Source organism: Populus alba, chromosome 1 (genome assembly GCF_005239225.2).
Source record: "Populus alba chromosome 1, ASM523922v2, whole genome shotgun sequence".
NCBI lineage: Eukaryota > Viridiplantae > Streptophyta > Magnoliopsida > Malpighiales > Salicaceae > Populus > Populus alba.
The window spans coordinates 30,482,295-30,506,805 of NC_133284.1; the positions used below are offsets into that span (position 1 = coordinate 30,482,295).

The window sequence follows — 24,511 nt, forward strand, 5'->3', positions numbered from 1 at the left end:
GAATTATTAATCTTACTTCATTAATAGACTCTATATATTACCTCTTTGTTTTTCATATAATTATGAAACATCTTATTTTGACATGACTAAAGTTTATTAAGATATTATGTTTTAATTATTAAATTTTTAAATTAATCCAAATAAAAAATAAAAAGAACAAAGCTCAATAACATTAGTCTTACAAACTCTATAATATTACCTTTAGTTTGTAAGAAAAAATAAATAAATTAGTCTTAATGACTTTAGAAACGATTCATGTATTTAATTTCTATGTAATTAAATCATCTTAGGGTGAAACTCATTAACTCAATATCATACTCTGAAAGTAACGAAGCAGAAAAAAGAACTCAGAAAAGCAAAAATGAAAGTTATCCCCAAAAGATACTCTAGCTTGCCTGCAAGTGAAACCACCCCAACATTATTTTGCACTTCACTCTTCCCTAATCGAAACCCATAACCATTTCGATACCAAAGCTCTTGATCACATTTAGCGCCTCGAAACTTGGCCACCGGCTCCTCCTCATCTGGTGGAGCTGCAGTTGCTGAAGGCAATATAACAGCCTCGTGCTGTGCCGTAACGATCGACGCGCTTAACCCTTTCCTCGCTCACACAAAATGCAGCTGCGAGCTCAGGGATTCTCAAGGTTTGAAGAATCGACACTACTAAAAAATGTAGTAATTAGCAATGGACTATTCCGTTGCAAATACTACTAAAATTCGTTGCTAAAACAATTTAGCAACGGAATCAGCAACGACAAAAATCAGATGCAGATTTGTCATTGCTGATTTTTTAACAACGGATAATCCGTTGCTAACTGAAGCAACGGATTTTCTGTTACTAGTTTTGTGAATCAGCAACGGATTCTCCATTGCTCATTCGTGCATCAGCAATGGAGAATCCGTTGCTGATTCGGGCATCAGTTACAATCACCAACGGAGAATCCGTTGGTGATTGTATTATTAAATTTTTATTTATTTATTAAAATGATTTTTAATTAATTTATTTAATTATTTATGGATATTTTAAAAGTTGTAGAATATATATAACCAACATAAATTAATATTAATAATAATTATATAATTAATAAAAAAAGAATAAAAATAATATTCATATTATAAAAATTTAGTTAAACTTGCATTAATACAATTAAGTTCAAATACAATAATAATAATAAAAAAACAACAAAAGATACAATCATGGTGCTGGTTGCGAAGACGAACCATGATATTGTGGATCAACACAAGATTGATCAGGATATAAAGGTCGAGGTGTAGGTCGATAAATTGGTTGAGATGTGGGACCCATAGGTGTTATTATCTGAGGAGCCATATGTGGCGGTATTGATGGAGTCAAAGGTGGTGGCATACCTTGATCAATATTTGATATCCCACCATGGTATCCAAGATTGTTCACAAGATATTCTTTCATGGAATCCGTCTGCCGTTTCATTTCAAGAATAAAATCATCTTTTTTCTTTGTCTCCTCTTCTTTATCCTTTATCTCCTTTTGCAATGCTCGATACGATGAACTGGGATATGATGACTCCACCGAATAGGAATGTGATGAAGAGCTTGTACTAACTATAGATTTTGGCATACGAGGTGCACAATATACCCTACCCTTTGTAACTTCTCCTGAAGCCACACACCAAGCTGCTCCATCAAATGAAGGATGATTTTCCCGATCAGTTCCATACTTTGAAATCATCTCCATTTTATAATTTTCCTACAAATAAAATACATGCAACAATAAATTAATTTGAATGTTAAATAATATTGAAGTTATATTAAGAAATAATCAAATAAAAATACATACAACCACTTTTTTAGACTTGTTGTCGACGAAGCTACCAGACTGCTTAGTACTTTGATGCAAAGCTGAAAAGACATCATCCCATGGAGGTTCTTTTCCACCAGCTTCCTCTTGCTTTCAAGATTAATAAATATTATAAAAGATAAATATACAAATTTTAATTCATTATCTTAAGCATAAAAAAAAAATTCCTTACCATGTTAGCTTGATATGATGCAAATGACACTGTTCCTCCAGAATGAGTGCTTATTTTTCCATCTGTTTGGGTTAATCGATTCCTCCTAGCAGATTCAGACCTCCTTTGAAATTCAGGGGTGGACCAAACATCTTTGATTATTTGATTCCAATCATCATTGTTTATCCAGGCAGGACCTTTATCAAGGCAATCTATAATATTTGTAGTGTTTTCTTTTGACATGGCTTTCTTGCGAGCTCGTGTCAATTGTTGATTCAAAGCTATCCTAGCCTTATCTTCCCAAATATTACGAACAATCGACTCATCTTCCTTAGGAAAGGAATATTTTTTCTACCAAATAATATATATACCAAGTAAAAAGAGTGCATAAAATTTCAAATTATACAAATAATTAATCATATTGTGTTATCTTGTTCAGAATTTGCAAGATGATGTAATAACTAAAGAAATTAAATGATATTAAAGAGTAAACAAGAAATAAGAACAAATTATAACACAAGTCAGTCATAGCTATTCAGTTGATAATTTTCATAATGCTACATTAAAGTGATCAAAATTAAGAAGAATATTATGACAATTAGTGTTGGTTCTTACCTTAAACTCTCTAAAAAGTTCATCCCTGCACATTGAATCTACTTTTTCCCAAAAGTGTCATGCTCCCTTAAAATTGGACCTCAAAATATTTCCAATTGCACGTCCACATGATGCATTATTGAACCTGAAAATATATAATAACAAACTTATATTAAACAAATAATTATACAATAATAAGTAATTTTTTTCATACCTGAAAATATAACCTTAATCAGTTAGTTATTAAAAAGTTGAACTTACTTTGTGGTTCCATACAAACAAAGCTTTTTTTTTCTTGTTATTGGATCTATTGACGTGTCAAAACCCTTCCTTTTAACAATTTGATCATAATTATATGGAGAAGATGTTGAACCGTGATATGATGGAACACCATCTTGATCCTCATCACATACACCTCTCTCATTACTACCGTCTCCTTCATCTTCATCTCTAATGTTCACATCATCAACATCACCATCAACTCTCCCATGACTCCCATATAAATTATGTCCTCCATAAACAAGTTGGTTATCTCGAGAGAAACCTCCTTGAGTTTGAAGCAAATCCTGAAAACGAAATCCCTCACAATATTGATATGCATCAACCCTCCCATAATCATGTTGAGGAGGATGTGTACTCCCCAAAGTAGGTATATAATACTCATTTGCGTTCTGATACACAAGTTGATGAACTGTGGATCATTTGTTATTATGCCTTGATGTAGTTTGAAATGATTTGGATGAAGTGGACCTGTCACTCCTTGATGTGGACCTGTCACTCCTAGAATCTAATATGGATCCTCGTCGAGGCATGCTAAAAACCATAAAAAATATATACATTATCATATGAATATATCCAACATAACAATAATAGCCATCACTCCAAAAAATATTATACTTCAAATAAAATAATTACTGTAACAAAACCAAATATGTAAACAACATCAAGACAATTTCATTAAGCATTCCTTGCAATGACAAAAATCAGCCATGAAGTTTATATTATCAAAAGCCAATTAACACAAACAATAAAAAAATTAAAATTCTAAATAACTAATTAAACAGAAATCAAAATTTATGAGTATGCTTACCTTAATGTTTGGTCCTACAAATCAAAACATAGAGTAGGAAAAACCCTTTCTTTCACGATTCAACACCTATAAGCAAGAAAACGAATCACAAAATAAAATATAACATCAGAATCACAATTTAAAGATTGATACTTGAAAGGTTATAAATGGTTTCAAAGGTCAATGAAAATGATTTATGTAATGTGATGCATAACACACACTTGAATAAAATAATAATAAAAAAAAACATTGAAAGCCTAAATATTGTCAAATAATATGAAAGCATCCATACATATAATAAAGATAATTCATTACATATACTACAAAATATAATTAACTTGTGCTACTCATTATTATCATCACTCCTAACCATCACCACCATAACAATCATCCTCATCATCATCATCATCTTCTTCTTCTTCTTCACCATCACCATCACCATCACCATCATCATCATCTTCTTCTTCTTCTTCTTCTTCTGCTTCATCATCTTTGTTTCCCTAATTTATGTCAAGTTGAATCAATTCATGTTACCCGATTTCTTCATAATAAGATGATTCAACAAGTATATTTGGATCATCAAGTGTTTGAGTAGGAAGGACAAGAGATGGTTGAGAAATCTCATCTGATTGATCAACATCAAATGATCTCACATTGTTGGCATCTTCAATAAATTCACCCATGTCAACATTATAACGACTTCTAGCAGTTGTCTTAATAACCGTCCACCATTCAGATGATTTATTACCAGGTGGATATGTATAGTAGACTTGTTAACATTGTTGTGCTAACACAAAATCTTCATTTCCGTGTAGTCGAGATGTATGCTTGATTTCAACCAAACCATTTAAAGGATGCACTCTAATCCCTCGTTTTGTATCATACCAATTACATTTAAACATAAATAACTTGCACTTACTCCCCAAGTATTTTAGCCAAACAACTTCTTTAAACATTCCATAATAATCACGTTCATCATCATCATAGCAACTTTCTTTCACACAAACTCCACTATTCATTGTCTTTTTAAAACGACCATAACGTTGAGTATGAAATTTAAAACCATTCACATAATACTCATTATAACATTTCACTGAAGTTGAAGGGCCCATAGCAAGTCCAAAGAGCTGATTTTCAATTCCGTTAGATTGGTATTCCACCTAGCATAATAGTTAACTCCATAAGAAATAATGATTTAAAAGAGATTAATAATATTTTTAAAGTAGCTAATTGACATAAAATATAAATTAATTTTATTAAAATACTTACATTATTTTTTAACCAATTTGGAAAGATCGCTTCGCATAATTTTTCAATTTCACCATCACTCGCATGTGGTTGTTGTGACTTTAGCTCTTGTCGGCATTGCCTAAAATTTTAAAATGTTAAAGTTAATAATAAATTATTATAAATTTAGTACAAAATAATATTTCATACTTACTCTAAATAAGGCTTCAATTCTTGACAATTGAATATCACATAGTTATGTGCAATTTGCATTTCAGCATGTGACAACTGCCTTTTATAAAATCTTTTGGATAATTTTTTCCCTGTATAGGAAAAAATAGAGAGACATCCATCTACACTTCTAAGGCCACCATCATCATTCCGTGGAACTCGATTCCAAATTGTTTGCACGTCATCACCAAAATAATGAGATGCAAAATTGGTAATTTCATCAATCAAGTATGCTTCACATATGGAACCCTCAACTTGAGCTTTATTGGTCACTTTCTTCTTCAGATAAAACATATACCTATATCATTTATGTCAATTAGTTTATTTTTAAAAAATAAAAAGTTAATAAAATTAACATAATATGGAAACATACCGTTCAAATGGATATATCCATCGATATTGAACTGGTCCACCAACTTTTTCCTCGTAAGGTAGATGTATCGTCAAGTGTTCCATGGAGTCAAAGAAGGATGGAGGAAAAATCCTTTCAAGTTTGGAAATTATTTCAATAATATTCATCTGCATTAACTCCATGTGCTGGGCATTTAAATTTGTTGAACAAATATCTCAAAAAAATACAGACAGTTCAGTTAATGCCTCCCACAGTGGCCTAGGTAAGTAAGGTCGGAAAGCGGTTGGAAGAAGTCTTTGAATGAAGACATGACAATCATGGCTCTTCATCCCCGAAACCTTACATTGTGCCTCTTTCACACATCGTGAAATGCTTGAAGCATAACCATTAGGAAATGATAATTCCTTCATCCATGACAAGACTTCTTGTTATTGTTTCTTGTGTAGACAATAAGTGCCTTTAGGTTTGAAAACCCGACCACTCATATCTTGTTGCAAATGTAAATTTGGCTTATGACAATACAATTGAATATCCAACCTAGCCTTTAAATTGTCCTTGCTTCTATTCGGACAATCCATTATTGTATAAAAAATATTGTCAAAGACATTTTTCTCAATATGCATGACATCAAGATTATGACGAATCAAATTTGTATGCCAATATGGAAGCTCCCAGGAAATGCTCTTTTTCACCCAATTATGCTTAACACCAAAGCCAGGAATTTTATCATTATATGATGACCCTCCATTATGTCCCTCAGTATACTTCAACACTTCGTTCAACATTTCCAAACCAGATGGACGAGGTAAAGGAGGGAGCCTTTCAATTACTCCTTTCAAAAACTTATCAGATTGAAATCTATATGGGTGGTTCATGGGTAGGAATCGTCGATGACAATCAAAAAATGTAGTTTTCCCTCCATTTTTTAATCTAAAAGCCTTGCTATGCTCCATACAATAAGGACAAGACAGATTTCCATGAGTACTCCACCCCGATAACATGCCATATGCTGGAAAGTCACTAATGGTCCACATTAAAGCTGCCCTTAATTGAAAATTTTCCTTTCTATATACATCATATGTTTCAACACCAACATATCACAAATTCTTTAACTCATCAATCAAAGGTCTTAGGAAAACATCAAGCTTTTTACCCGGATTCTTTGGCCCAGGAATCATCATTGTCAAAAACATGAATGGTCTAGTCATGCACTTCCACGGAGGCAAATTATAAACAGTCACAATTACTGGCCAACAAGAGTATGTATTTGAAGACATGTCAAATGGACAAAACCCATCAGTGCACAACCCTAACCGAATATTTCTCGGATCTGATGCAAAGCTTAAGTGGACACAATTAAACCCCTTCCATGCCTCCCCATCAGATGGGTGCACCATAACCCCATTATCAGAATTATGAAAATGATGCCATGTCATATCTTTTGAATGATATGGAGACATGAACAGTCTCTGAAGCCTTGGTGTCAAGGGAAAGTATCGGAGTTGCTTCTCCGCCTTATTGGAACCTTTACTAGTTGGATTTCTAGGTTTGTATCGTGAACTTCCACAAAAATCACAATTTATTTTCATTGAATCTGCCCCATAGTACAGCATACAGTAATTAGGACACACATCATATTTCTCATAACCAAGTCCAAGTGGCCGCATAAATTTCTTGGCATCATAAAAATTTGAAACCAAATTTTCATCATTAGGCATGCAACTTTTTGTAAAGTCAATAAAATTGTTGAAGGCATTCTGAGTCAAATTTAAAGTTGACTTCATATTAAGCAATTGTACATAAGCAGATAATTTGGATTGCTTGGTACACCCATCCCACAACGGCTCCTCTGCAGCTTTCAAAAGCTTAAAAAATTTAGTTGCCTTCGGGTTTGGAATTTCCCCTGCGACCACAGGACTAGACACATTATCATTGTAGAATGCATCACCAACCCCCATTGCATCCATAACCAGATTCCTATATGGATTCTTTAGACAAACATCATTCACAACATGACTCATTCCAATCAATGAAGGTCCAGCCAATATTGGTTCTACGACATAAGGCTCCCCATGTACAGTCCAATTTTCATAACAAGGTAAAAAACCTTTTGTCAATAGATGTTTACAAACATCATCTTCCTTTAAAAACTTTTGATTTTTGCACCTCACACAAGGACATCTAATTTTTCCCCCATATATATTTTTATCAATTGAAAATGCAAAATTGATAAATCTTCTAACACCCATAATGTATTCAGGACGAAGGCGACCATCCATAAGATGACGATACATCCACGATCGATCATCCATGTTAATCTAATTAACATGACAACACCAATAAGTATTTTTTGAAATAAGCATACTTCTTTAACTACTAGTACTTAAACAATCTTTTAAAATAAAATATGTTCGGTTAGTATTTTATATTTCCATTTATATTTTCTAACTAGTGACAAAAGTAGACTTTTAGATTATGTTCGGTTAGTATTTTATACAGAATAAAAGGATAAAGAAAAAAAATATTTAGTTGAACAAATATTAAATAAATTTATCTTTATAATAGTTTTGGAATTCATTTTTTTTATTGCTCTTTCTAACTTTTGTTACCACCTCAAATAGTTTTTTTTTTTTTTTTAATTTGGATCCTTTTATTTTTATTGGATCCATCAAACTTTTTATTTTTATTCAGATATTTTTTTGCTCAACTAAGAAATGGTAAATGAAATCAGAAACATGCGAGGTAATACAAGATTAAAGAATTTTTTTAATTTTTTAAAAAGATTAAAATGCAATTTAAAAAAAAACATAATTTATTATGAGTTACAATAGTTACTCACATTTGTATCTTTGTCTCTTATCATATACATTGTATATATCTTTTATGTCGTAGTTAAATAATAATTATAATATTGGTGGATGAAAATATAAATACATTTGTTTTATAAATTCTTTAAGGCACAATCCAATTTAGTTGATTACAGGTTCTACAAGGACGAGCAATAATTATTGTTAATATTTATGGTTAAGGTAAAGGAGGTGTGAATATATTTATGTTAAACCTCTTTCTATGAAATACTTATTATTTATATTTTGTTGTGTGATCAAAGTTTATAGTTAAACATGTATGTTAACTATTAGTCTCTTGGATGAGGATTTGTTTTTGTATTATGACATATATTTTTTTAAAATATCAAATTAATTTTTTTATATTTTTAAATAATTTTAATATAACAATGTTAAAAAAATTAAAAAAATTTATTTTAATATAATTTCAATTAAAAATCACATGACATTATTTAATTTGCGTGTGTATACATGTTTTCCACGTGTAATTATAATTGCAATCACCGAATTTAAAGAATACTTACTTTTCCGTAAAACACCTAAAAGTGGTTTTGCATTTTCCAAAGTGTTGAATAACAATTTAAACATTTCTTTCAAACATCAATATCTCTCACCCATTTCTCCCATCTCTCCCTCAAAATCCGATCAACAGAATTCAATATCAAATTCAACAGATTTCAAGTTGTTTTTACTGCTGGGGTTTCTTTTTTCTTATTTTATCAATTATGTTGTGCATATAGTAAAAGGAATCAACTTGTCCATCATTGTAATGTAAGTATTGTTATTTACTACACACCTAAATGTGTAATCATGTTTCTGAGAGTTTGATTGTACTCAATATCACATTTAATGAAAGAAAATCATTCCATTAGTTTTCTTATACAAACTATCAATATTGTCCCAATGAAAGGCAAAGTTCCAACAACTTCAAAGGATTACAATATACATGCCCAACAAAAAAATTACGCACCATATAATTAAGCTACCATGTAAAAATGGAGCAAAATAGACTTACCAAAGCCCCAAGAATCAATGGCACAAGGTGGAGGTTTTCTTATTGCAACCCAATCAGATTTAGCCAACTCTATTTGATTATGTTGTGATCCAATAAGCCATTCATATTGCTGAAAAAATAAAAAACATAAACAGTATGTTACACTCATCAAGTTATAACAATTGCTACTCTTTAAAACAAATTAGTGCTTTGCTCTCTAATCCTTTATCCTTTGTGTGATTGGAAATGGATCTATACTAATTAGTGCTTTGCTATAACTGACTTCACAGTGTAAACATCAACCTTGTGAACCGAAAACAGCAAAAGAGTGTCTAATATTTCCAATTTCACAATTTAAAGGGTCAAGTCCAGTGACCTCACAGCACTTGACCCTAGCCTTTTCCACAAATAATTCTAACAAGCCCATGTGATTGCTTGTAGTTTGTTAACTGATCCTATATCCACTGATAATGGCTAAGCAAGCAAAGATTTTCAGCATCAGTTTGCTTCATTCACACATAAATGACTAAATAATGAACCATTGCACAATGCTGGTGCATTTTACATGCATCATTACAGACAAACCTGCTAAAAAACATGCGATTGTTTCTGCAATTACATAAGTTGGCTCCAAACAATTTGCTACTTAGTTCATGCAACATAGTAACTATAAAAAAGCCAAAAGAGCTGTAGAACTCTTTAATACAAAAACAAATCCTCATCCAAGAGACTAATAGTTAATTTACATGTTTAAATATAAATCCAAGTTAAACTATGAAAATAGAAAGCATATCCAAGTTAAAGTATGAAATTTTAATATTTTTTTGCCACTTGTCTTCTCATAACAAATATTTTTTCATTTAAGATCTAACCTGAAAAATTTCAGATAATTTAATAACAAGGAACTAACAGCTAGTGTCCTTTGATGGCTCAACAAATAAAGCAAAAGGGACTGGTGCTATTAATTGTTGCATGTGCATCAATTAATCAAGAATCTTGTTTGGTCTTATTTCTTCCATCACAAGCATTCAAACTCCTACTTTTTCTTTTAGAAGCAAGAATAATATGTAACCTATATGCTTGGCAAACTACTTCACCTCACTTGTATAATCTGTTAGCTATATATTCTGTAACTTTTCACTTTTAATTAGTTTTAATCATTCTAATTAACCACTCTTCTAATACTCTTTTATTTTTTTTAATTATTGCTCTGATATTTACTCTTGTAATGTTCCCCCCCACAGCTTATTGTAAATATCCTTCGTATAAACTACTGACTTCCAAGACAGATATTTTTAATTTAGAGAAGGAAAATCCTGACAGATAGCTTCCTTTCTAGAATGTCCACACCGAGACTTGCCATTGTTAGCCTAGGATTTCAATATCTAAATGCAATTATATCATGTAATTAATGTGCTAAGCTGCTTGGTAGATTCATAACACTATTCTAGTACATGTATTCAGTAAGCTTATTAAATAGATAGAGGATAATCCAAAACAACAATTACTGCATAATCCAAACAGCAGCTGTGTGGGAATATAAAAAGGATATGGTGTAAATTATAAATAAGAAGGAATCACAGAAAATAAATTCTTCAATTTATAAAATTTATTACTAGCCATTTCATCAATTCTTGAAATGTTAAACATAAAACCAGCACAACAATCATTAGTTCATCTTGATAAGGTAAATGCGCTTACTGTTTGATCATAGGCATTTATTCCTTCACTGTCTAACAGTAAGAGATTGTATTGAGTTCCATCAAGGGTAGTTCTCTAATGTGGCAGTTCCTTTTGTACATTGCCGATAAGTGGATGCTACTTGATCTCCTGCCAAGAAGCTACAATACACAAGTCCACCTCTTAGTTAATAACTGACACATGAGGTCAGTTGCAGAAATGGAATGTCATAACAAATAACTCTAAAATAAGCTTCAACAAACAAAATTCCAGTAGACATTCATTGATAAATCTACTAGTGTACATTTAATTTATAACAAGGAACTAACTTATGGTTTTCAAAAAGATAATGACTAACTTATAAAATCATAAAAAATGCATAGACTAAATTATATTTAACTCTAATTAACAATGGTAGCAGATGCAGAAAATGGTAACAGTTTGTATAAAAACAGTAAATGACATGTAGAAAAATTGCATGAACAAAGGAAGCTGGATGCATTAAATGATGTTCCATGTAAATGACATGTAGTATAAGAGCACAAGACCTCAAAAGGACAAAGCAGTAAGGAGACCATATTAAATAATAGTAAGAATGCAACACACCGCTTTCGTGCCAAGAAGAACCCAAAGGCTGATTAATTATTGAGGAAGATAACTTGATGCCACGCTTAAAAACCTAAGCCATCATATTGAACAAAGTCATGTCAGTACCCAGAAATTAAAAAAAAAAAAAAAACAAATAAAAGCCAAATAACAAAGCAAGCATTAGGTACTGTAACAAAATGAGTAAATAGTACAGATTTTTATCCAAAATTCAATAGCTGAAGCATACATATAGATGAGTTATATAGCCAGTTCCAAACTCCCTATTATATCTAGAATGCCTTTGAGTTGAAAAAAATAAAATAAAAAAATAGTTAAATTAAGGAAATTAGATACCATCTAACATTTTTAGCTGAACTGAATTAAAAGTCTGCCACCAAAACCATTTGGTGATCAATAAAGTTTCCAAATCATGCATGCTGACCTCAAGACAGGACAATCAAATGAAAACAGACAGCATATATAGCTAATGTGGGAAATTAACTTATCACCATGCAAGGAGGCTGAAACCATGAATTCTAACCTTTTTCACTACACAATTCTGCTAATTATATATATAACAAATAAAGCAGCAAGAAAAAAAATAATGAATGAAGAAACAAAAATAAAACAGCAATCTTATTAAAGAAACACAACATCAACAATCAAGTTTCCTTATATATATATATATATATATATATATAAGCATATGAATACATTCAAAACACCTAGGTTTCGGTGCACAGGAGGACAATTTGCAGACATCAAAGAACACCCAGCATCAATAATACTAATTGTTAAAAATTAAATTGGGGGTTTTGATAAATTTTCAATTAAACATGCATAATTTCCATCAATCACTCTCTTCCAGACACAAGAATTGCCAGCATTGGTCAGGTTGAATAAAAGCATTCAATTTATGAACCGTAACCCTAAAAATTAATTTGGGGGTTTTCATAAATTTACATTTAAACGTGCATAATTATGTTATAAATCATGGTAAAAACATATCATAAACCTTATATTATCGAATTAATAGCCTAAAACCATTATTCAAAGTTTTGGGAAAACAAATTCTTACCTGTGTTCTTCGGTTACAGGTGAGGGAGATGGATCAACACAATAGAATCACACCTGAGTGAAAATGAACGGTTCATATTATATGTAATCAACGGTCTACATAATTTTAGTTTTATATTAACATTTTTTTTTCTCAATTAGCAACGGAAAATCCGTTGCTAAATTCAACGTAAATTTTGCAACGGATTATCCATTGTTAAATTCCGTTGCTAATATTAAAAAAATAATATATGTGTAATCCGTTGCAAATCCATTACTGAATTTAGCAATGGAATTATCCGTTGCTAAATTCAGATGCTAATGGCCCCTGTTTTTAATAGTGCGAGCTTGCACCAATCAAGAGCTGTGGCCTGTTCTTGCGAGCTGAAGTTGTGAATCCGAAGAACTCGAGAGAACAGACCTTGCTGCAATTTGACAGAAGGGGAAGTATCTTGGGACCCAGAAAGCATCGCCTGCTTTTACTGTTGCGTTCATCACTTGTGTTCCATTTGGAAACACAATCTGTATTCTGCAGCTTCCACTCAAAACAATTCCGTACTCTATTGCTGCGGTACCATGAAAACTATATCTGAACGTTATCAGCGCGACGATCGATCAAATCATGCTGCTTGACCCCATCCCCACCATTACTCGAGTTTTCTCTATCATTCAACAACAAGAACGCCAGCATCAGCTTACCTCTAACTCCACACAACATGATGCTATGGCCTTTGCCATTAGAAAACCCTCCTCATTCACTGCCAAGTTTCCATCACACTCTAGATACAAAAAGGAAAGAACCTACTGCACTCATTGCAAGATTACAGGACACACGCTTAAAACTTGCTTCAAAGCTGGCAATGCTGAAGCTCCTATATGTTCTCATTGCAACTTCAATATTGGTCACACAGTAGAGAAATGTTACAAGTTGAATTATGGCTACCCTCCTGGTCACAAACTATTTACTAAGTCCAGAGGTCCTAATGTTCTTGCAATACAGTCCATTTCCACTCCTGCTGCCAATGTTGCAGATATCGATGACACTTGAATTGGTTTGACTAAGGATTAACACAACCAACTCATGGCTTTGCTTCCACCAGGGACGTCTACCACTGATCAGACCCCCACTCGACTCAATTCCTCCTCAACACCTCATATCTCTGGTATAAACTATTGTTTAAATGCTAACACACACAATAAGTTTTCTTCCCATCATATACCTTGGATCATTGATACATGAGCAGCAGACCATATGGTCTGCTGCCCATCATTCTTCACTACCATTACCTCTACTTCATCTCATCCTGTTGCATTATAAAATGGAATACATGTTCCTGCTACACACACTGGCGCAATCCAGTTAACTCCCTCCATTTGCCTCACACAAGTTTTGTGTGTTCCTTCTTTTAATTTTAATTTAATCTTAGTTAAGAAGATGACGACCAATCTTTCATGTTCTGTTATATTTAGGACAACGATTAGGAAGGGTGAAGTAAGGAATGGACTTTATCATTTTGTCAACACCGACGTCTCCCCTTCTCTCCTGGTCAATACATTATCTTATTTTTCCATTTCTAAAAACTCTGTTGCAGCTTCTATTTTGCATAAAAACACCACTGCTGATTTGTAGCTTTGTCGTCTAAGACATCCATCCTTTCCTGTCATGTCTTTAATCATAGATCTTATAGTAAAGAACAACATCTCAATTATCAGTGAACAACCTTGCTACATTTGTCCCTTAGCAAAATTTCATGGATTGCCTTTTTTTCTATAGCAAGCAGCATGCCTCACAGCCTTTTGAAATTGTGCATTGTGATCTTCAGGGACCATGTTCCATACCTTCCTATGATGGTTTGAAATATTTTCTGACTTTAATTGATTGTTTAACTCGCAGTACATGGCTTTACCTCCTCCCCACTAAAGCTGATACTAAACGTAACATAGACTAAACGTAACATAGAATCCTTAGCCAACTTAGTTGAAAAACAATTTAAATGCAAGATTAAAATTTTGCGAAGTGATAATGGAGGGCAATTCCACATGAAAGATTTCTTTTATCTCAAAGGAATCATTAACCATATTAGTTGTGTCGAAACATCTCAACAAAATGGGATTGTAGAACGCTAACACCAGCACCTACTTAATGTTGCCTGAGTTTTAAGATTTCAGGCCAATCTTTCTCTTCAATACTAGAGTGATTATGTCTTAATTGCCACATACCTCATCAATCACACACCTAGCCCCTTGCTTAAAAACAAAACACCCTTTGAACTCTTATTCAATAAATCACCCACTTGTACACATTTAAGGGTATTTGGTTCTCTTTGTTTTGCTTCCACTCTCTCCCGCCAGAGAAAGAAATTAGACTCTCGTGGTCGCATATATGTTTTTCTTGGATACCCTTTTGGCATAAAAGGCTATAAATTGCTTGATCTCCAATCCAATACCATTTTTATATTTAGAGACGTCACTTTTCATGAATCAACTTTCCCATTTCACTCCTTACCTCACCTCTCTCCACTAATGCATCTGACAGCACATGTGTTTTCACTAAACCATTACCTGACACTCTTGATTTTCCTATCATCTCTTCTCCATTTACACTCGATGATTTATCTCCTTCCAACATACCTCACATAACTTCACCAGCCATAAATGACTCTATCATCTCAATAATAGACCCCTCATTTGATTCTCCATCTCACATTCCTGCTATCCTACCTTATCCCTCTCCTGATTCAGCCCCTCGTGGAACCACCAAGGTCAGAAGAGCACCATAATATCTACACGACTTCCATTACAACCAGTCCTCACTTGTTGTGCCTTCTCAATCGTTGTCCAAGTCTGAGACTTCAAACACCGGTAATCTCTACTCATTGGCAAACTTTATTTCTTATAAAAAATGTTCCTCGTCAGTCACTACTTTTTCTAGCTCTATCTCCATTCATACTGACCCCATCACATACAACTAAGCCATGAAACATCTTGGCTGGTGCAAATCCATAAGTGATGAATTGCTTGCCTTGGAACAAAATAACACCTGGATTGTCACTGACTTACCTTTTGGCAAATCAACCATTGACTTCAAATATGTTTGCAAGACTAAATTTCATGCTAATGGTACTATTGAGAGATTGAAAACCAGACTTGTTGCCAAGGGTTTTACATAAAAGGTAGGTATTGATTATACAAAGACTTTTTCTCATGTCGCAAAGTTTGTTACTGTTAGGGTCTTACTCTCTATTGCAGCAATCAAAGGATGGTGTCTCTTACAATTTGACATCAACAATGCATTTATTCATGGTGACTTGAAAGAAGAAATATATATATGCGCAAGCCGCTTGGCTATTTTGTATGAGGCACCAATCAAGTCTGCAAGCTTCTCAAAAGTTTATATGGACTCAAGCAACCTTCACACCAATGGTATTCCAAATTCTCTCTTTCTCCCATTGCCTTTGGTTTTACACAATCCAAAGCTAACTATAACCTATTTACTAAGGTGGATAACAGTTCGTTTACTGCCTTACTAGTTTATGTTGATGATATAATTGTTGCTGAAAATTGTTCATCTTCCATCGAATCCCTTAAATCCTTCTTGCACAACCAATTTAAAATCAAAGACCTTGGCTGCTTACGCTACTTTCTTGGCCTAGAAGTTGCTAGGTCCTCAAAAGGTATTCATTTATGTTAAAAGAAAATATGCTTTAGACATTCTGGCTGATTTATGAACCTTGGCCAGCAAACCCCTCAAGCTGCCTCTTGAGTAGAACTTTAAGCTCAACAAGACTTTTGGAGATCCTTTATCAGACCCCAACTCATATTGTCGTCTTATTGGATGCCTTTTGTATCTCACGGTCACTAGGCTTGATATTTGTTATCCTGTCCAGGTCCTCAGTCAATATATGGATACACCTACCAACATACATTTGGCCACATCTTATCGCATTCTTTGTTACATTAAATCTACACTTGGACAAGGTATTTTATTATCTTCTTCCTTACATATTCAACTCAAAGCCTTCTGTGACTCTAATTGGACTTCCTGCCCTAACACTAGATAATCAATCACGGGTTATTGCATATTCCTTAGAGACTCTTATTTCTTGGATGTCCAAGAAACAATTTGTTGTCTCTCTGAGGCAAAATACCGTTATATGGCTTCCACTTGCTCAAAACTCACCTCGCTTTGACATCTCCTTTAGGATCTCTGTATTTCTCATCATTAAGGTGCTCAACTTTACTATGATAACCAAGCTGCTCTTCACATAGTTGCAAACCCAGTTTTTTACGAACGGACAAAACATATTGAATTGGATTGTCATCTCATCCGTGACAAGATATAGGAAGGTCTCATCACCATTGCTCATGTTGCTTCTCAAAGTCAACTAGTGGACATTTTTACCAAAGCTCTTCCTTCTTCTATTTTTCAGCATCATTTGTCCACCATGGGAATAGTTAATCTTTATTCTCCACATCAGCAGCATGCCATTTAGCTTGCACCAAGTAACTACATGTAACAAAACTGCAACAGAATAGCCAATACCACACCAGCAGAATAACAGCAGCACAACTTGCTGCAACCGAACCGAATGAATTATTTGTAATTATTCCTTTTTAGTTTTTTGCTTATTTAGTTGAGGGCCTTTTTGCATAAGAAAAGAGACAAAATAGTTAGTTAGATAAACTGTGTATAAATGATACTGTACACGATTATTCTTTTTAAGCATAATATATACTAAGAGGTTCCCTAATCCTTCGTGCAAAAGCTCTCTCTCTTCATCTTTTATTTCTTCCCTCATACATGTGGTGCCATCATTGATCCCTAAGACAAAAAATTGACACAAAAATAAGAACCAGGAGTTTAACTAATTCAGCTACGATTGAACATGTGGGTGTTTGTCAACAAATGTATCACGCAGTTGATGCAATGCTAACATTTTCTGTTAGTAGATAATTAGGACCATTTGGATGCCGTTAAAGAGGATGAAACTCCAGTATATAGAGAGTACGGAGAAATCTTCAGTTGAATAAAAAATGCATAGGATGTCGTAAAACATAGTGAACAATGAGCAGAAACAAGAGACTGAACAAGAACAATTACCGCGGTGAGGTTAACCAGACAGACACCAATACCAGAGTGTCGAAGAGGCTGGTAATCAGACTCATCAATTGCAGTGATCCATCCATAGTTGTTTTTAAAGTTAGGCCGTCTATCATAGATATTGAATGAATCACGGGATTTGCCATTTTCACATTTTTTTCTTATTTTCCTCTCGAAATATTGAATTCAAGAGATTCCTCCATGACCATGCCATTTGCTCCTCTTCTTGATTAGGTGGTTGTTGGAATTTCACCATTCTCTTTAGGTGCTGTAGTCTATCTTGCTCCTTCAGTTGAAGGAATTTTCTCCACGGGCTTGGCCTTGGTGCCCTAGAATCACCTAGGAAAACTATCGGACCCTCTTGTTGCCTGGTCATCATTTCCCTAGCTTCATCTGTTGTTACCTGCAATGCACAATTTCAGACTATTGAAACAAAGAAATCACTCAAAGAGCAGGAGGCTAGTAGTGGATGTTTAATAGGCAACTTTGATCTGTTTGCTTATATTGAAGGCAGTTGAAAGGGTTTCTAGTTCAAACCAGCAACAATGGATGTTGGATAGGTTCCCCCACCAATGAAGGAATGCACACATAGAAATCGAGCAGACGGAAGTTAATACACAACCTAAAAAAAATAAGGAAAAAGCAGTACAGCGACCTCTCCAATCATATTTTAGCCACAAATAATCTTTAGAACTTCCATGTTGGATTTGCAGCCTCCACGAACAAAACTGTGCGGCCAAAAAACCTCGAGATGCAGTGAGAGATATTCCTCTAGTCGTTTTAGAGATGATGTACCTGGAAAACACCCAATCCCAAACTCTCAGATGGATCAATGCTGCAAATGATGTGAAGTCTCTGCCCCTCCTCTGTGTTTATCAAGTAGAAAGATGAGCGAGCAGGAATTCGGTAGATATCCCCAATCTTCTATCTGCTAACTTATCTCTCTAGATCAATCCAACCCTGGCTTCCCCTACAACCCAAAATGCACATCCATTAATATTTGCCATAAAAAATAAAATTCAAGATAATTCTAGCGCGGTAAGTATGTCAACATTATCCACTTTTGGATTATATTGTAAATGCATATACATCGCATTTTTTATAGAAATATATGAATGCAGCAAAATCGAGAGATTATACAGAAGAGTAGATACCTGTGCGAATGAAGAGGATGAAGCTGGAGTGGATATACTGAGGAATAAAAACTGCTCTAGGCTCCATAGTAATGAACCCAATATGCATAGCCCTATATGCAATCCTTCCACCAGAATTCCTGAGCACCGTCATAACCCAAGCATCAGTTTTAATCACACGCTTTGAATCCTGGAACAAGAACCAGTCTTCTTCCTTATCTCTCTCCGTTTCTTCCCTTTCTCCTCTCCAGTTTTCCTTTTCTTCTCTATAAAACCCTACTGCCACAGTGACCTCATAACAGAGCACAAGAAGCAACAGCAGAAGGATAGCTCTATTTCCCATTGTGTTAGTTTTCTCAATGAGCTAGCTAGCTAGCTTTTCTTGTGTATTGTATTGCAGGTGAAATTTACACTTGCTTGGTGCCTCAGCATGAGTATGAAAGGTGGGGTTTATGAAGGGGCTGAAGGAGAGATTAGAGGGAAACAAGTGTCAGTCATGAAGAGTTGTGGATTTGCAAGCTCATGTTTGGTTAGACCCAGTTGAGTTCTCGCATCAAGGTGAGAGGATCAAAAGAGTGTGTGATTCGGCTTTATATTTATGTATTTATCTACATGTTTTGCCGAAAACAAAATCCACGTTTTTTATGTGGATATATAGTCAGTCAGTCACCCTGTGATTCAAGTTAAGAAATCTAACAGGTCAATTATTATTTTATTTTATTTTATTTTAAAAAGTACTAAAATTAAATTATTAACAATTCAATACCGAACAATAAAATTCAATAAAAAAAAAACCATTGTTCTTCTCACAGACAGTCTATGCACACAATTAATAATATATTGAAATTATTATAATCAAGGGACTGGTTAATTATATATCAAAATAATTATTATCAAGTTTATAGACAAGTCCAAATAATTGAGGTTTTCGGGTGAGGAAAGTCATCAATGTATATATATAAACATTGTCTTGATATCTAAATTCTCCTTTACTGTTTTTCTTTAAAATCATAAATTCATACAACAAGTTTGTTTGAAAACAATAATAAAACAAGTAAACATTAAAAAATACATATACTAAAAACATATGAAATAAAAAATTTAACATTTTAAAATTGTGTTCAAATTAATATATATATTTACTTACTTAAGATGGAAAATTCGCAATAAATTTTTTATTAAAACACGGATGCTGTCAAACAGAGTATTGTTGTGATCAGAAAAGTTATGGAAAGATGAGTTGTGTTGAGATGAGAAGGGGGAGGGGGGTTGTTTTGTTGCATAGGTTTTTTAAGGAAGAAGTAGAAATAAAGGAGGGGGAAGAAGAGGGTCAAGTGTCATGTCATATATTAAATATTACCGATGAATTTACCAACAGAATTATTCTGATGATAACTCCATCGACAATTCTATTTGTATAAGAGACATGTCACTGCACGGTTTGCCTATTTAAATCCCACTATAATTTCATCAGTAATGGCGTTTGTAAAATTTTCATATCATCGACCTATTTGATTTTTTTTTATTCTTTCTATTTTGATTAGAATTCTCTTGGTATATACTGACAATATATTTCTATCCATGTTTACTAACGAAGTTAGTGATTGAAAAAATTTAGTTGCTAAAAATCACTATAAAATACCGATGAAAAAAATTATTCACTATTTCTGTTTATATTAGTCAGTTTTCTGGTAGTGTACTTACTAATTTTCTTTTTATTCATTTATATTTTTCAAATATACAATGGAATTGTAGTCTTTTTTTATTACATAAACAAATAAACTCTAGTAATTAGGACTTTGTTGGTTAAATTTGAAGTGCACAAATTGTAACAAATAATAAAGTGATGAGTAGAGTATCGTCCCATGAGGATTTGTAAAAATTACTACTAATTACCAAAGTCTTTTAAATTATGATCTATTTGAGGAATCGAATAAGATAGTTTATGAAACAAAAAATTAATGATTAAAAACAAACAACCAATTGATTACATATTAATGAATTCAATTGTACTGGTTCTAGGATTTCTGACTTACCGTAACTATGACTATGTGAACTTTCTCGATTAAATTAATTACTCCTAGTGTTGATAATCATGTTTTCCTTATGTAAATATTAATCTCTCTTGAGCATCAATAAATTATTTTGACAAACAAATTTCATATATTCTACGAAAGTTCTGAACTTGTCGAAATTTATTAAGTACTGCAAAACCTGTAACGATTACAAAAGTTCTTAGGATATCTCTATCCTATAGATTTCTTACGGTATTTCAAACAACAGCTAAAACAATTATCACTTCTCAGTTTCAAATTGAATTCTTCATCATGCAGATGTTGGCCAAACACACGCAAGCATTACACATAGAATGAAATACTCAACATCTTAATGTAATTATTCAATCGAAGAAATTGTTCACATAATCATAGTAAGGTTACATTAAAAATCCCAGAATAAAAGTCTACTCCATAGTTAAATTAAAGAGAAACAAACTTGATACGATGAACATCACTCAAAAGCAGAGAATTTTTGTCGAAAAGATAGGTGTCCTCCCGGTTTTCAATAGTTTTGCCTCTGCCCCTCTTTTGTTCCCTTTGGTGCCGCCTCCTCTCTTTTTTTCTTTCTTATTGTCACACCCCCCACAAAAAATTTTATAAAGGCACGACATCGGCTGGCGATTTTTGTTGTGTTCTAAGGATTTGGTTCTTTGGAGTCGCCACCTAGTATATGGTCACTAGGAACCCTAACTGGTCTTTCAGAGATTTTAAGGCAAGGGACTGGTTGCGTAAAGGGAAGGTACTAGCACCCCTAATACGCCCTACCTAAGGTAAGCTGCTTGGTGTTTGGTTTGCTCTATAGTCTATGGTGTTGGTGTTTTCTAATCCCGTCAACTCGTAAATCGCAAGGAAAAGAGAATAAAAGAACGAAGAAAATTTCACAATTCTTAAAAAAAAAATTACTTTTCACGACTCGTAAACCGTGGAGAAAAAAATTTAATTTTGAAATGTTCTCAATCGCAACCAAAGCTTCTTTCAAACATGTGCGTTGATTTATTACTCCCGATAATATTTTGGATGTTCGTCCTTTTAAGGATTTCTTCATCCAAACATTAGCGGTGAACAATAACCACAACTTCTCCTCCCAAAATAAGATTTTTATAGTTTTTGGAATATTGGCCAATACCCTTTGGAGTTTTACAAACAGGTTGTAAAATCCACAAATGCAAGAAAATGATTTTTTTTTCTTTGTGTTTAAGAAATCTATGCAAAAACACATTTTCAAAACTTCCAATATTTTTTATATATGTAAAAAGAACATTCAAAACATGCTAGTGTATTGGCCGTATGCATGAAAACAAAACATTTTTTTTTACTTTTTTTTTTTGACGAAAACAGGTGTTTTTAAGTACTGAAATTATATCCCCATGTTATAAAAAAAAATCAATGTATATAAAACAACAGTATATTTTTTTTACTTTTCAGAAATTTTTATTTTTTTTTATTTTTTTTATATATTTTTTAAAAATATATATATATATACATCCACATGCATAATATAATAATATAACAAATAATATATATTAATACATTAAATGGGCTGGGCCGGCCCAACTAACTGGGCCGGACTCCAGCCCCAAAAATTGTTGGGCCGGACTCGGCCCAACAGTAACCTGCTTTGGTCTGGGCCGGGCCGGCCCAGACCCATATCATTGGGCCAGACACTGTCTGGCCCAACAAAAAGGAAATGAACGGGGGGGAATTATTTTCCCCCCATGCCTCCTGCATGCAGAAACGATTCTGCATGCAGGAGGCCAAACTACGCCGGCCTAAGAAAAAATGCAAGGGGGTCAGAATGGCGTACCTGGCGCAGCGGAGATGGCGGCTTGCTGGCGGAGGCCGCGGTGGCGGCGATGGCAGCGGCTTAGCTCACGGTGGTTTCCAAGTGGACCGAGACCACACCTTCGGTTCGCTCGCTTCTGCTTCAACTTCTGGATGTCCCCTCTCGGTTTCAACTATCCCAAGCTTTTCAAACCATGGGTTTTCAGTCACGGTTTCGTAAGTTTTGTGGTTTCTCTCTCTTTCAGTCTCTCTCTCTCTCTAACTGTCTCGGGTTCTTTCTTTCGGGTCCCCTCCTCTTTTTCGTCTTTTCTTTCACTCTGCTTCTTCTCTATTTATAGGCAATATCGGGGCATGCATGGGGGAACAAGGCGTGCTGGTCGGTCGGTCGGCAGGCGCCGCTGCCAAGGTGCTTCTCTCGGGTTCGGTGGCGCGGCGGGTGGTCGGCCATTGGCTTCGGCTTCGGGGGTCCCAAAGTGTGGGGCGTCGGGCCATGGCACGTGAGGAGAGAGGCGGGGACAAAAACCCCGGTTTTCCTCTCCTCTGCTACGCCTGCGGGGGGAAGAAGAAGAAGAGAAACAGTGCCGTTCAAAACGGCACCGTTTGGTCTCTATTCTTTTTTTTTTTTTTTAAATGCATGAAACGGCGTCGTTTTGGAGAAAACGCGCCGTTTCATTTAAATGTGGCGCCAGAAATGCGCCAACGTTCACATCGGTCCCCCAATTATTTTTGTTCCTTTCAATTGCGTCCCTGCCAATTTCGGTCTTGTCCGCCAAGTTGGCCGCCTTTTCCACTTTGGTCCTTGGCCTCTAAATTATGCAATTTAGCCCTCAATTGATCAATAAACTTCCAATTTCTTCAATTAGGCCCCTCAATCAACTCCAAACAGCCCCCCTAATCTTTGCGCCTTTTCCAAATTGGTCCCTGGTTTCGGATTTTCACAATTAAACCCCTAATTGGCCATTAAACTTCAATATTTATGCAATTAAGCCCCTGATTTGACTTAATAAATTCCTAAAAATCATAATTTGGCCCCAGAACTTTAATTTCTTCAACTTAAAGCCCAAATTGACTTAAAAAATCAATTTTCTTGCAATCAAATCCCCTATAAATCCAATAAAAAATCAATTAAACCCATAAACATCCAAATTTGGGCTTCTCTCCTCAAAATTCAAAATTTTCTTCTCAATAGGGTTCTCATCCTTCAAGAATATTTTGTCAAAAATCCAATCTTTGTATCTTTATACTCCTTGACCAATTTTCTGACCATTTTCCGAGCGCTTCTGCCTCTTGTCATTTTTCTAACCTTCTTTGGCTATTTATTTTATTTTTTTGCGGGGACCCAAAAATGGGTTACAACAGATGCCCCCTCTTTATAGAGCTTACGGAGCGAAGGTTTTGCGCAGTAAGTTTTATAAAGATAGTCCCAACTAAACTCCCGAAAACTGATCTGGTCGAAGCTGGATCGATCTGAAACTCTTTCTTTACAACAATCCTCTTCGGCCATCGGAATCCCATCTGGAAATTCCCTTTAACAAAAATGAAATATGAGGTCCCTTCTGGCGACCCCTTTTTGAAAAATATCGAAATGCGAGATCCCTTCTGGCGATCTCCTTTAATCAAACTTATAATCCCATCTGGGATTCCTATTAACAAACATGAAGTATGAGGTCCCATCCGGCGACCTCCCAAAATAGTGAAACGCGAAACCCCTTCTGGCGATTTTAAACAACCTAGAATCCCATCTGGCGATTCCTTTTAACCAACATTAAGTGTGAGGTCCCATCTGGTGACCTCCACAATAGTGAAACACGAG

At 34.4% G+C, this 24,511-nt stretch overlaps 1 pseudogene; it reads right to left on the reverse strand.

Annotated features, from left to right (window-relative positions):
- Positions 1–281: 281 nt before the first annotated feature.
- Positions 282–19,404, reverse strand: LOC118033027 (vicilin-like seed storage protein At2g28490; annotated as a pseudogene).
- Between the last annotated feature and the right edge of the window lie 5,107 nt (positions 19,405–24,511).